At 45.0% G+C, this 11,189-nt stretch overlaps 1 long non-coding RNA gene across 2 annotated transcripts; it reads left to right on the forward strand.

The window, feature by feature from the left end:
• The first annotated feature begins 634 nt into the window (after window positions 1-634).
• Window positions 635-10,388, forward strand: LOC136299299 (uncharacterized). 2 transcript variants are annotated; one of them, XR_010723480.1, is made up of 3 exons: window positions 635-811; window positions 3,403-3,528; window positions 10,248-10,388. It is a non-coding gene; the product is annotated as an uncharacterized lncRNA (long non-coding RNA). The 2 variants fall into 2 exon arrangements; XR_010723479.1 differs by lacking the exon at window positions 10,248-10,388 and adding an exon at window positions 3,896-5,321.
• The last annotated feature ends 801 nt before the right edge of the window (window positions 10,389-11,189 follow it).

An 11,189-nucleotide genomic window follows, 5' to 3' on the forward strand; every position in this document is an offset into this window, starting at 1 on the left:
TGGTGTGGATTTGATTTGTTGTATACTGAAGGTGTTAATTGCTGGAACATGGTGACAACTCTGGCATCAGTGAAATGATGGCAAAACTAATCCAGCAGGAAGGGTGAAGTAGAGGGGACATGGTGTGGCTGCTGTTTGTGTCAAGCAATGCACATCTTTCTAAAGCAGTGTCCATTATATATATATCTAGGAGCAGAGCAGGTATGCTGGCCTGATCTGCACTGGGATCAGAGTTGCTACAACTGCTTATTCTTACTGATCTTTAGAGTATCTTGATCTAGTGCTATCAGGGTGCCTGGGTATTCAGGTCATCGATTCTAACAAGCAGCAGATGGGACAGGGCCAGCTGCAGCAAATGCAAGAGCAGGGCTTGCACGAGGGGAGGTTTGAAAGCCCTTAATTAAGAAAACACCTTGGTGCCACAGATTGTTCCACTGGCTTTTCTAGTGTAGAAGCTCTATGTGATGAAGAAATGATTAACAATAAAGCCAAGTCGATACAGAAGCATCATCCAACAAAAATAAAGGCAGTTTAGCTAAAATTGGTTTGAAAATACTCATTAATTAGGCTAAGGTAAATTTGCACATATGTGGGCTTGCTAACACTCTTTCCCCTCTCTTCCTACCTAAATGGGACTAATTATGCCTTTAATTATGATGTAATTGTGTAGCCCTGGGATCATTGATTACAGATGCACTCCTTGTCTTGCTGTTTTGCCTGAATTCAAGCAGAAGAGAGGAATGCTCCTCTGGGATGTGCTGCTACTCCTTTTGGCTGCAGCCTTGACCTTAAAAAAGAGGAACAGAAAAAAGTGAGTAAGCTAAGCTATTTATAGCTGAACTAGTTATTTTGATGTGCTATGACAGCAGCGGAATCTGTTTTCTCTTCACTCAATTAATGGCAATGGAAGAAGCTTTCAATACCCTTTAACAGTGTTTGTTGGCTGCAATACAAACCTTTTCTGAATGCCTTAAGATGTAGGATTTTGAATCACAGGAACAGGGAGCACGAGGTATGTTGTGTTTCTGGCTGACATAAGTAGCGCAGAGGAGCTGAAAGGGGGGTGCTGCTGTGAAAGAAAAACTCCACAGTTTGGAGGGAAGGTGGCAGTCAGCAAATCTGTGCAGACTCCTGTGTAAAATTCCGCAGGTCAAAGCTCAAGTGGCTTCTCATAAAGTGCTTGGTGGATACCATGGAGTTTGAAATACAAAACTCAATTATTCCCGAGTGGGGAAACTGAGGCAGAGTGCTTAACTTGGCAAAGGTTGCAAAGCAAGTTAATGGCCAAGGAGTGACAATCTTGGCCCAATCCACTGGGAGAAGGTGGACACACACTGTACTTTTCCCTGTCCCTTTCCTGCCACTGTGCTGTTCCCATGCACAAATTCTGTGAGGGGTGACCTGCTGGGCTGCAAATAAACTGGGAAAGATGGAGGAGACAGAAGGAGATGTCTTGGCTGAATTTTTTTCTTGCCCATTACTGAAGATTTCAGCAATAAAACACTCCCCCTGAGCACTGTGATGTGTTTTCTAAATCTCTGAGGAAATTGTTAATAAAAGCTGTTGCTGCTCTCTCTTTTTTGAGCTGGACAAAATAGACCTTTTCTCATTTTAAGTTTTTGAATTAAAAAATACATGCAGGGGTTCATTATATTTAACCAAGACAGAATTTGAAATCCTAAGTTTTTGTGAGTTATTTCTGGTAGAAAAGCACTGTTGAAGCTCTGGTCCTCCTCCCCCTCCAAGGTTTATAAAATAACTTTTCTTCCTTGCTTCTCTCCACACTCTGGGTGTTCCACAGCTTGTTCCCTCTCCATGACCAGAAAACTCCTGCCAGAGGATTTGCTGTGTATTCCAAGGTTAGCTTCACTGTGGCAAGAGAGGAGGAAAAATATCCGCTCTCTCCTCCTTTTGCAGCTTTGATTGGGTCCCTGAAATCTGTGCACTTCTCAGATTGCTTTTCAGGACCTCTAAGGCTCTCAGAAAGCAGGTGCTGTTTGTAAAGTCTTTCTGTGGCTGTCGCTTTGTTTCCCTTTGATTTATCCTTTCTAAACTCCTGGGTCAGGCAGTTGCAGGTACAGTGCAATATTCATGAGAGGCTGATTTATGCAGGCACAAGGCTGTGCAGCAGGATTACAGGGTACTGTATGTTATACGCAGCTTTAATTTCTTTTTACGACCAAAGGATACAGCCAGAGTTTCTCAAATATGGAATTTATGAGAGCTTCATTCATGCAGGGTTCAAAGGGCCCCTGTCTGTGTGCCCTGCTCAGAATGGGGAGATGGGGTGAGCAGCCTGTGCGGCCTCTGCCAGTAAACAAAACCACGTAAAAACACACCCAAAGCAGTCAGCTGGACACTGAAATGGTCTCTGCATGCAGAGCTGAGGCACTTCGGAAGGATCTGTGCAGTTCCAGCCCTTCTCTGAGTTACAGAAAAACAAATTCTGTCTAATATTTGAGTCAAAAATCTTCCAAGAAGACATCATCTGTGCAGTGCAGTGCCAGAGGTTAACTTCAGGGCTTCTAAAACCTATGATAGTGCAAACCAGTTAAATGGGATATTTGTGGTAAGTACAGACATTTGGTCCTCTCAACCTCCTGTCCTGTGCACCCGTAGACACTGTTTGCTCCTCTTTTAGCTTAATTTTGCACTTCATGTCCTACCTGCAAGTCCTTTCTCCTGAGAAGAAGCCTCTCTGTTCCCATGAAGAGCAGGGTTTGTGTGTGTCCAGTAGCTCACCAGGCACTGTTATTCACCTGGAATCTGCATTGGAGATTATCAGATTGCCTGGCATAAAAATTCAAGATATTAAATGCAATAGCGTGGCCTGGGAATAGAATGTGCATGTCTGATGTGGTGAATTACCCAGCCCTCCCTTGCTTGGAGTGTTACACATCACATTACATGTACTTGCATGCCACAGGGCTATTTTGGGGAGAGAGATGATTCTTTGGAAAGTCACTAAAGTTTTTGTAGTGGAACTGGAATCACTGATGTATTCAGCAACCTGTCAGCGTGTTCCTGATGGGAGATGCCCCTGGCAGCCTTTGACTGTCTCCAGCTCCAGAGTGCCTGGGGGAGGATGAAGAGGACCTGTTCCAGCCTTCATAAGCACAGTGGAGTCATTTCCAAGTCTAGTGTCTCACAACAAGGCTCTTTCTTTTTGTGGTGCTCCAGGATGGTCAGCGTGTGGTGCTGGAAGTGAGCCCCTGATCCTCTTCTTACTGATGTTGCAACCACCTCTGAGCCCTGCCTGGGCAAGTGGAAAAAGCCTTACCAATCTTCAGCTTCTATTTCTGAAGAAGGGGAGCTTTTCTTTCCATCTTCCCTGCCTCCCATGCCATCCAGGAAAACAAAAAGGCACTGCTAACATCTGCTCTTTTCTCCTCCTACGTGCAGGCTCTTTCTCGGCTCCCTATTAAACCCCTTCCCACGCAGCGGCGTAGGCAGCTCCTTCGTGTACATCTTGGAGTACAAATTTTTTCCCCCCCATCCCTTGGGAGCAGCATTTGCAAGAAGTGACTGGTGAGGGTTTATTTTTGTTCTTTGCTAAGACTTTTTGGTTAGCAGGCTCCTCATTCTCTAAGTGCAGCTCCTCCCCCAGCGCGCAGTCTGTACTCCGTGAGTGGTGGGGCTGTGTGGGGGTGGGAAGGGATGCAGCAATGGATGGGGAACATTCCAATTGCCAACCTATGCTCAGGTGCATTTACTTCTACCAAGAGGGGTTACTAAAGAAACAAGGAGACAAATTTCTGGGGAAAACACAGACATTCCTAATGAGCAACAAGCGCTATAGGCGTCCTTCAGCTTGGATGTTTGGGGTGTGTTCTTTGGTCCCCTGTGATTGAAAAGAGTCTGATTTTTGAACCTGCCTTCACTCTCTTGTCCCCAGCTTGTTCCTGGGGCAGTTGCAGGGTGCTGAGCCTCTACCGTGAAACATGTGAAACTCCATGAAACATATAAGCTCTGAGTCACTTCTGCTTCTGGCAAAGGGAATGGGAGACTCCATCTGGGCTCGTTCCATCCTGGAAAACTTGCCATGTTTTGCGTTTTGCACGTGGGGTTTTTTTGGGTTTTTTTTTTCTCCTCCAATTGGAGCGGGTTGGCTTCTCTTGAAACTGGCATGGCTTTTTGTTGCAACAGGAAAACACCCCATTGTAATAAATTTTGCTGGAAAATTTAATCTGAGAGATTCAAAGCTGAACAAAAGTGCTGCTGCGCAGGGAGCTCTGCAGAAGATGCTCAGCTGTTTTCCCACAGCCCCACTCAAGCCCCAGTTGTTGCCAATTATCAGGTTGTGTGTACCTTGCATTGTTCCTGAGGCTTTTATGGAGAAAAATTCTGTAGGAAATTGCCTGAAGGGTACAAACTAAAGGCAGAGGCACTGGAAGAGGTTGGACTCGCTGTTCTGGTCTCCTCCTGCACAGCTCAGGGGATGTGAGGCTGGTTTTGTGGTGCTGAGCCTTGGACTGTGCAAGCAGGACTGGAGAGCAGAAACCTGCCACTCCACCAAGACCTGCCAGTCAATGGAAACGAGTGATTTACTGTAGCATAAATAGCAATTATCCTTGGAAATGAAACAAGATGATTAATTGCATCACAATTAATGTTGTGAGCACCTACTTCGTAACATCAGAACAGAAAGGGTTTTAGATCTAGTGTTACTCTACAAGCAGGAAAATACATTTTTCAAGTCAAGTAATCAGATCCAAACACTGAAAACAATTCAGAAAATGCTGCAAAAGGAACATGAATAGGAGCGACATCATTAAAAAGGAACATTTCAAAAGGATTTATAATCCCCAAATGAAGTTCTCCAGTACAGAAGCAAAGAAGAACTATTTGTTGTGTTTCCTGAATAGCGTGTTTAGTCTGGGGGGACGTGACACAATTGTGTATTTTCTCACCATTCAGAAAGTGTAATTCAAGTTATCACAAGGAACATTTGATCATTAAAAAAAAAATAATCTAAACTTGGAAACCTGATGGGTTTTGCAGTGTGATTAACTTGCTGGCTTGCAGTGTTTTTAACTCAAACAAAGGGAAGTTTAAAAGAGAATGGTTCAGAGTATCTTACTATATAATTTTTTTTTCCTGTGAGCACAGAAAATTCCAAGTGCCAGTTTATGTGGTTTTTGATAGATTTACTAAGCCATTAGATTGTGCTGAGGCTGTACTGCAGACATATTTCTTTAAGGCTTTGCTATCAAGTAATTTAAAATGCCAACTCATTGGAAATTAATTCCAGAAGAAAGGATGGGAGAAGTTTACTGTTCTTCCATATTAGCTATTCTTGCTAACCCTTGTGTGCAAATGGCAGTGGGCGTTGGGAGAAAGTGGAGAGACTTATAGCAACATATTTATTTTGCAGCAGGGAAGGGCAGTGTGGAATTTGTTTTATCTGCATGGGAGGGTCTGTATTGTAACCAGTGGCAAATATCTCTGGTCCAGCTCTGATGGTTTCTAGTGATAGAAAAAGCATGTATGAAGCAGATCAGCGTCTTCTAGAGGGATCAATGCTTTTCCTATGGGAAATAACAGATTTTCCCCAGGCACTGAAGTGCTGTTCCATTCAATCAGGTCCACAGGGCTGATCCAGAGGTGAAATCCACAAAAAGTCCCCAGGGCAGCTGCAGCTTCACTTACTCTTGAGAGGAATAATCTGCTTTACACAACTGTATGTACCCAAGGGGTTGCACTACTTTAGGGCTCCATTTCAAACAGAGAATTCCCAAGGCAAGTCCCTGGGGGATGTGATGAGGTTTCCCCTCCTGGGAAATGCAGAAGTGCCCGCGGCACGCTGACAGCCGAGTTTGTCCTCACTGTGGTTTTGGGACAATGCTGGGATCAAGAGCAAAAGGGAAAACAAAGGAAGTTTTTTGATAGGAAGTTTCATAGCTTGTTTCAGTATCCTATATATTGGCTTCTGTAAGCATTTTTAAATTAGCTGAAATGCAGTTGGACATTATTTCTGGCAGTCACAGTCTGACCTGGGACGTTACTATTATGCACTTTTTAATAATGATGCAAGATCCCTAAAGTGAGGGTTACACTTACTAGTGGTTTAGATTCAATTACTTTGTCCGGTTTTTGAAATATTATTAATATTATGGTGCTGTTCTAAAACCAGAACAGTTGAGCCAGCAAGCACAGTCACAGCTTCCAATTTAGTAGATCTTTCAATATCTGCCTGGGAAGGTATTTGGCTGGGGGGCTGGTTTTTGGGATGCCCTGGATGCATATTCAGGGTGAGTTTGGTCCAAAGCTCCATGGCCAGATCAATACCTTTAGGTTGGGACCAAGACAGGAACAGCCACGTTTCCTCCTGTTTCAGGTCACTGAGTTTATGTACCTAAGCTCCAAATCAGCCCAAGTTGACTTGAAATGCTGTCAGTCTGGCCTAAGATTTGCAAGTCTAAGTCTAACTGGGAAATTTCTTGATGAAAATCTTGGGAGGGCGAGAGGACAGGATCTCTGTGTTATATGAGCTTCAACGATTCTGTCTGCAGTGGGTTTTGCATTCAAAAGGAACACTTAAAAAAAGGTAAAGGTTTGCAAAGCACAGGTACATTTAATTTCTACCTAAATTTCTACCTACCATTCCATTTCTACCCGAACTTTGCTGGTTTGTATTAAGACATCTGAGAATGTGCAAACACCTTTATCAAACCTTTTCCATGAAAACCCTCCATTTTCCATGAAAAATCCGGCAAACCGCCCCAAAGGCACAGACACCAAATCTAACTGAGCTGTGGTCATTTGGGGACGACTCTGCCATGTTGTCATTGCCGGGGGCTGGTTCCCTATGTAGGGGACATCGCCATCACCCCAAGCTGGGATGGGAGCCCAAAACCCCCAGGGATGCCTGTCTGGGACAGAGGTGTGACTGTGATAAGTTTGGATTTGCACAGAACTGGTTTGGCAGAGCTGAGACATGAAGGTCAGGGAGAAAGGGAATGCAGGGTTATTTATACTTGGGGTGCTCGTGGCTGAGAGCAGCAATGTTTGAGCTGGGACCTCTCCCGGACGGAACCCTCGGCACTCAGAGACACACACGCACAGCCTGGCCTGCAGTGTGTCTGTTGTTGGCAGGGTTTCTCCCATCCTCTCTAAAATAACCCACTTTGGGGCCGGGCTTAAGGGCAAATGTGTGAGGCTGAACCTGCCTGGCTTGGTAGCAGCGTTGTTGACACGAACTGAGGGGAAAATCCAGCGCAGTTTGGGTCCCTGCAGCTGAAGCATCTCTCATCTATGTGCAAATGCTGAACTGGCACAAGCAAAGTTTCTTTTTTTAAACCCCAGTGCTGGTTTGTGCAGTTTAATGATTTCCTTAGATATCTTTTTAGTTATTTATTTCCACTCTCTATAGGCCCTTGGCTCTTTAACATTTTTAATGGTATTTTCTGAGCGTGTTCTCAAATTAAATGTTGCTGAAAGCTGCCTTGCTTAAGAGGATGGGGGTTTGCAAAACACTTGGGCCTGATTCAGCAAAAGCACTTGATTATCTTCAGTTTAATTTTACAAAGTAGTTAAGCACATGCCTACAGCAAGGTATGTCCTTAAGTCCTCCTCTGCTCAGCAAAGCATTTAAACACGTGCTTTGCTTTAACCAGAGACAAGGGAGTTTGAGCACATACTTAAATACTCCTCAAACCTCGAACCTGAGCAGCTCTGGCAGATGACTACCCTCCTGCCTTTGGTGGATCTGTCACACTGCTAAAAACATTGAAAAAACCCAAGCACTTTATAATATCCTATTCCTGGTAAAAGCAAGAGCAGCTCCTCCTCAGTTTGGGGCTGGAGGGACTTTTTTAAGGGCAGGGAAGGGGGTGATGCTCTGGAGTGAGCGAAGCTTTGTGGCCGCGCTGTTGTCTTGCTCTATATTTGGATGTTGTACAGGAACAGTGCAGGTCCCTGCCTGAAGCCTGTGGGTGTTGCTGAAATACAGATAATAAATGGCTTGTGTGATTTGACAGAAGCCACTTTGCTGAGTACATCCAAGGCCTATTGCCTTTCCTGGATGTGCTGGCTGTGATGGGGGGTCTCCAGCCCCCTTTCTGCTCTAAAGTTTCAAGTGTGTTCGTGTATTTAAGACTGGACCTCACTGAAGGGAAAACTCAGCCTGGGGAAGTTCAGATATTCAGGGTAGTGTTTGGCACTTTGTCAAAATAGTCTGCAGAGATGGTCTGATGATGAGTTTAGCAAAACCAGGCAGGTTGGGATCAGCAGGGCTTTCCCCAGAATCACCTGTTTGGTTTGTGTGCTGAGTTTCTCTGAAACATGGGAGATTGACAACCCTTGGACTCTCAAATCAAATTACCCTGGAAAGAAGAGAGGCTCCAAGCCTTGGCTGAGCCAGAGCACAGTATTTTCTGGGACTCAGCAACTGCCTTAACTCACAGCTTCCCTAATCCAAATTTGGGAAAAGTGCCATTCAGATTTTTGACCCAGAGATGCACCAGTGATGTGATTGTCCTGTAGCTGCCACGAACACAGGACCAGCGGCCAGAAGGGGTGGCCCCATCCTGTGTGTTGCTGCCTGCTCCATGTGAGCAGGCACACATCAGCTGTGGGTAAATAAAGACTTTCCTTCTGTATTCAAAATAAAAAAAAAATCTCTTTAAGAACAGTGAGCCCACAACTAGTGGTCCCAAGTGTTCTCCCCACTGATCTCTCCAGCGCGACATCATCGGAGTGATCAGGATTCAGGAGAGCATTGGGAGCGCTGCCTCCCATCCTGCACTCAGAAACCAAAGAAGTGATGAAACACGACTATTACAGCAGCACTTTGGGTTCATTTGTTGGTGATTTGGGTAAAAGTTTCATTGTCCAACATTAGGAGCCTCCTCGTTCCCACTAATAAAACCAGCTGCTGATCGTGTAGTTCCAGCACCAGGGGAAGGACTGGGAAAGAAGAGCAAATGGATAAAAAAAACTGGTCTCAGTTTTCAGATGGGGATGATCCAAGTAACACAGGAAAGATCAAACCTATTCCCAGTTGTCCAGCTGAATCTCATCCTTTGGATGGGACAAAGCAAAAGTCTGCATCCCGAGAGCTCTTGAGGATTTTTGGATTCAGGAATCCACCCTGGTTGAAGATGTAGCTCCCTCCTCGCCTGTCTGGTCTCCCTGTATGCCTTGCAAAGCTCTATCAGTATAGATCCTCTGCTTGCTTCCACCAAGGCATAGGGGACATTTAACACCCTCCCGCCCTTTTTTTTTTTCTTCAGAATATATTCCTTCCCTGCAAAGCTCTTGGCTATTCCTATCTTCTTTAAAAGTCTTTAAAAAAAAAAAAAGTTGTTTGTGGTGCTAATGGTATGGAATGAGCTAAAGCTTTATGCCATTTTTAGCACTTTTGGAACAGAGAGAATTGGAGGATCTGAAAATATATGCTTAATCGCCCCCAGGAAAGGCTGCCATAATATTTTGGGTTGCATAAGCAAACTAAATTGGAAACCTGGAATCTATTCAAGACCTTTTGATCAGGGAGCTTTGCAAGTGCAGAAAAGTAAAAACACAGACAGATGGGGATTAGAGTTGAGCATCAGGAGAATAATTTCCTCTTTTAATATCAGTTCCGCCAACATATAAAAAGCATTAACAATCCAGTTACGTAACGTGCGTCAGAGCCTGGCTGGACAGGGCAGGAATTCTCACTGTAATTAAGTCATTACTCAGCCCAGGTTTGCTGCATAGAGGTGGGAGTCTCTCCACACCAGGGAAAGACACCCCCCTCGCCCTCCTTCCTTCAAAAATCTGGGCAAATGTCCTGGCCAAAAGTAGAAGCAGTTATCGAGGCTAATAGGAGCTGCAGGGGGTTCAGGGAAAATTAAAGCCTGCTCTGGGATACTGCTGGGCTCACAAAATCCAATTGACAATCGCTTGCAAACCCAAATCCACTCTATTTCTCTCTATCTTTGTCACTAAATCAGCGTCAGTGGGAGAAGAGAGATCGGGCTGAAGAGAAAGAGGAGATATTTTTGCTATTTGTTTGATGTTGGGAACAATAGTGCATGATATACTTGTTGTAATAGTGGGATCTTTGAGAGAAGGTGCTACAACATCCAAAGGCTGGCAAGAGTCCTGCAAATTTGAGGCTGCAAAGGCTGCCAGATTGGATTAGGTTTCTGTTCTTGCCTGTTTTCCTCTGCTTGGGGCATATTTTTGTGCACAGTGGTTGATGCAGAGTGATGCAAAAAAGCACTAAGAGGATGGTCTAAATACAACCGCTTACATTTCAGGATCAACTCACTGGACATGGCTTCTGCAGAGATTCTGAAGAGTGTCTGATACCCCTGAACATCCATATTAAGAACCATTTGCCTGCTGGGATCAGCTCCCTAGACTGCTGATGTCTGCAGCCTTTAAATAAAAGTCACTCCTTCCAGGTAGCTGATTTTTTTTTTTTTTTAAGATGTCTTTGAGAATTTCTGCATGCAGATTTAACTGCAGTTACTTTTACTTGCCTTCACTCTTGTTACATGAACTTAGATGGGAGTAGGAGTGAGATTTCATGGACTGGGTCTGCTTTTCTTAATTTCAATTAATATGGCAAATAGGAAGAGATCCGCATTTTTGGCTTTGCTTTATGGTGCTCTGCATAAATTCAGAGGAGTCTCCAGGCAGTCTCTGCAGCAGAAGTAGAGGTGTCCTGGGAGATTTCCTCTGACTCTGAGAAATCCCACACTGGCCAAGACAAATCCCTGGAGCTCTCCTTCTATGGTCCTCACCCCAGCCCCTTGGGGAAAGGTATGGCACAGAAATCCCAGCCTCATGGAAAATCTGTAACAGGGTCTGAGTGCAGCCCATAACCTCTGGGTAAGAGCAGCTTGACGGGAGCTGCTGTGAGAGCAGCTGGGAGGAGGACTTGGGCTGCTGGTGGATGAGAAGCTGGACATGACCCTACATGTGCACTGGCAGCTCCAAAAGCCAACCATGTCATGGGTGCATCACAAGAAGATTCACCAGTAGGTTGAGGAAAGTGACTCTGCTGAATCACCCGCACAAAATACTTTGTCTCTGGGGTCCCCACCATAAGGAGGATGTGGACCTGCTGAAACAGACCCAGAGGAGGCCACAGAGATGATCAGGGCTGGGGCCCCTCTGCTCTGGAGCCAGGCTGGGAGAGCTGGGCGTGTTCAGAGTGGAAAGGGAAGGCTCTGAGGAGACCTTAGAGCCCCTTC

This window comes from Chamaea fasciata, unplaced genomic scaffold (assembly GCF_029207755.1).
Source record: "Chamaea fasciata isolate MVZ Bird 193981 ecotype frontalis unplaced genomic scaffold, bChaFas1.0.hap1 SCAF_19, whole genome shotgun sequence".
In the NCBI taxonomy this organism is placed as follows: domain Eukaryota; kingdom Metazoa; phylum Chordata; class Aves; order Passeriformes; family Sylviidae; genus Chamaea; species Chamaea fasciata.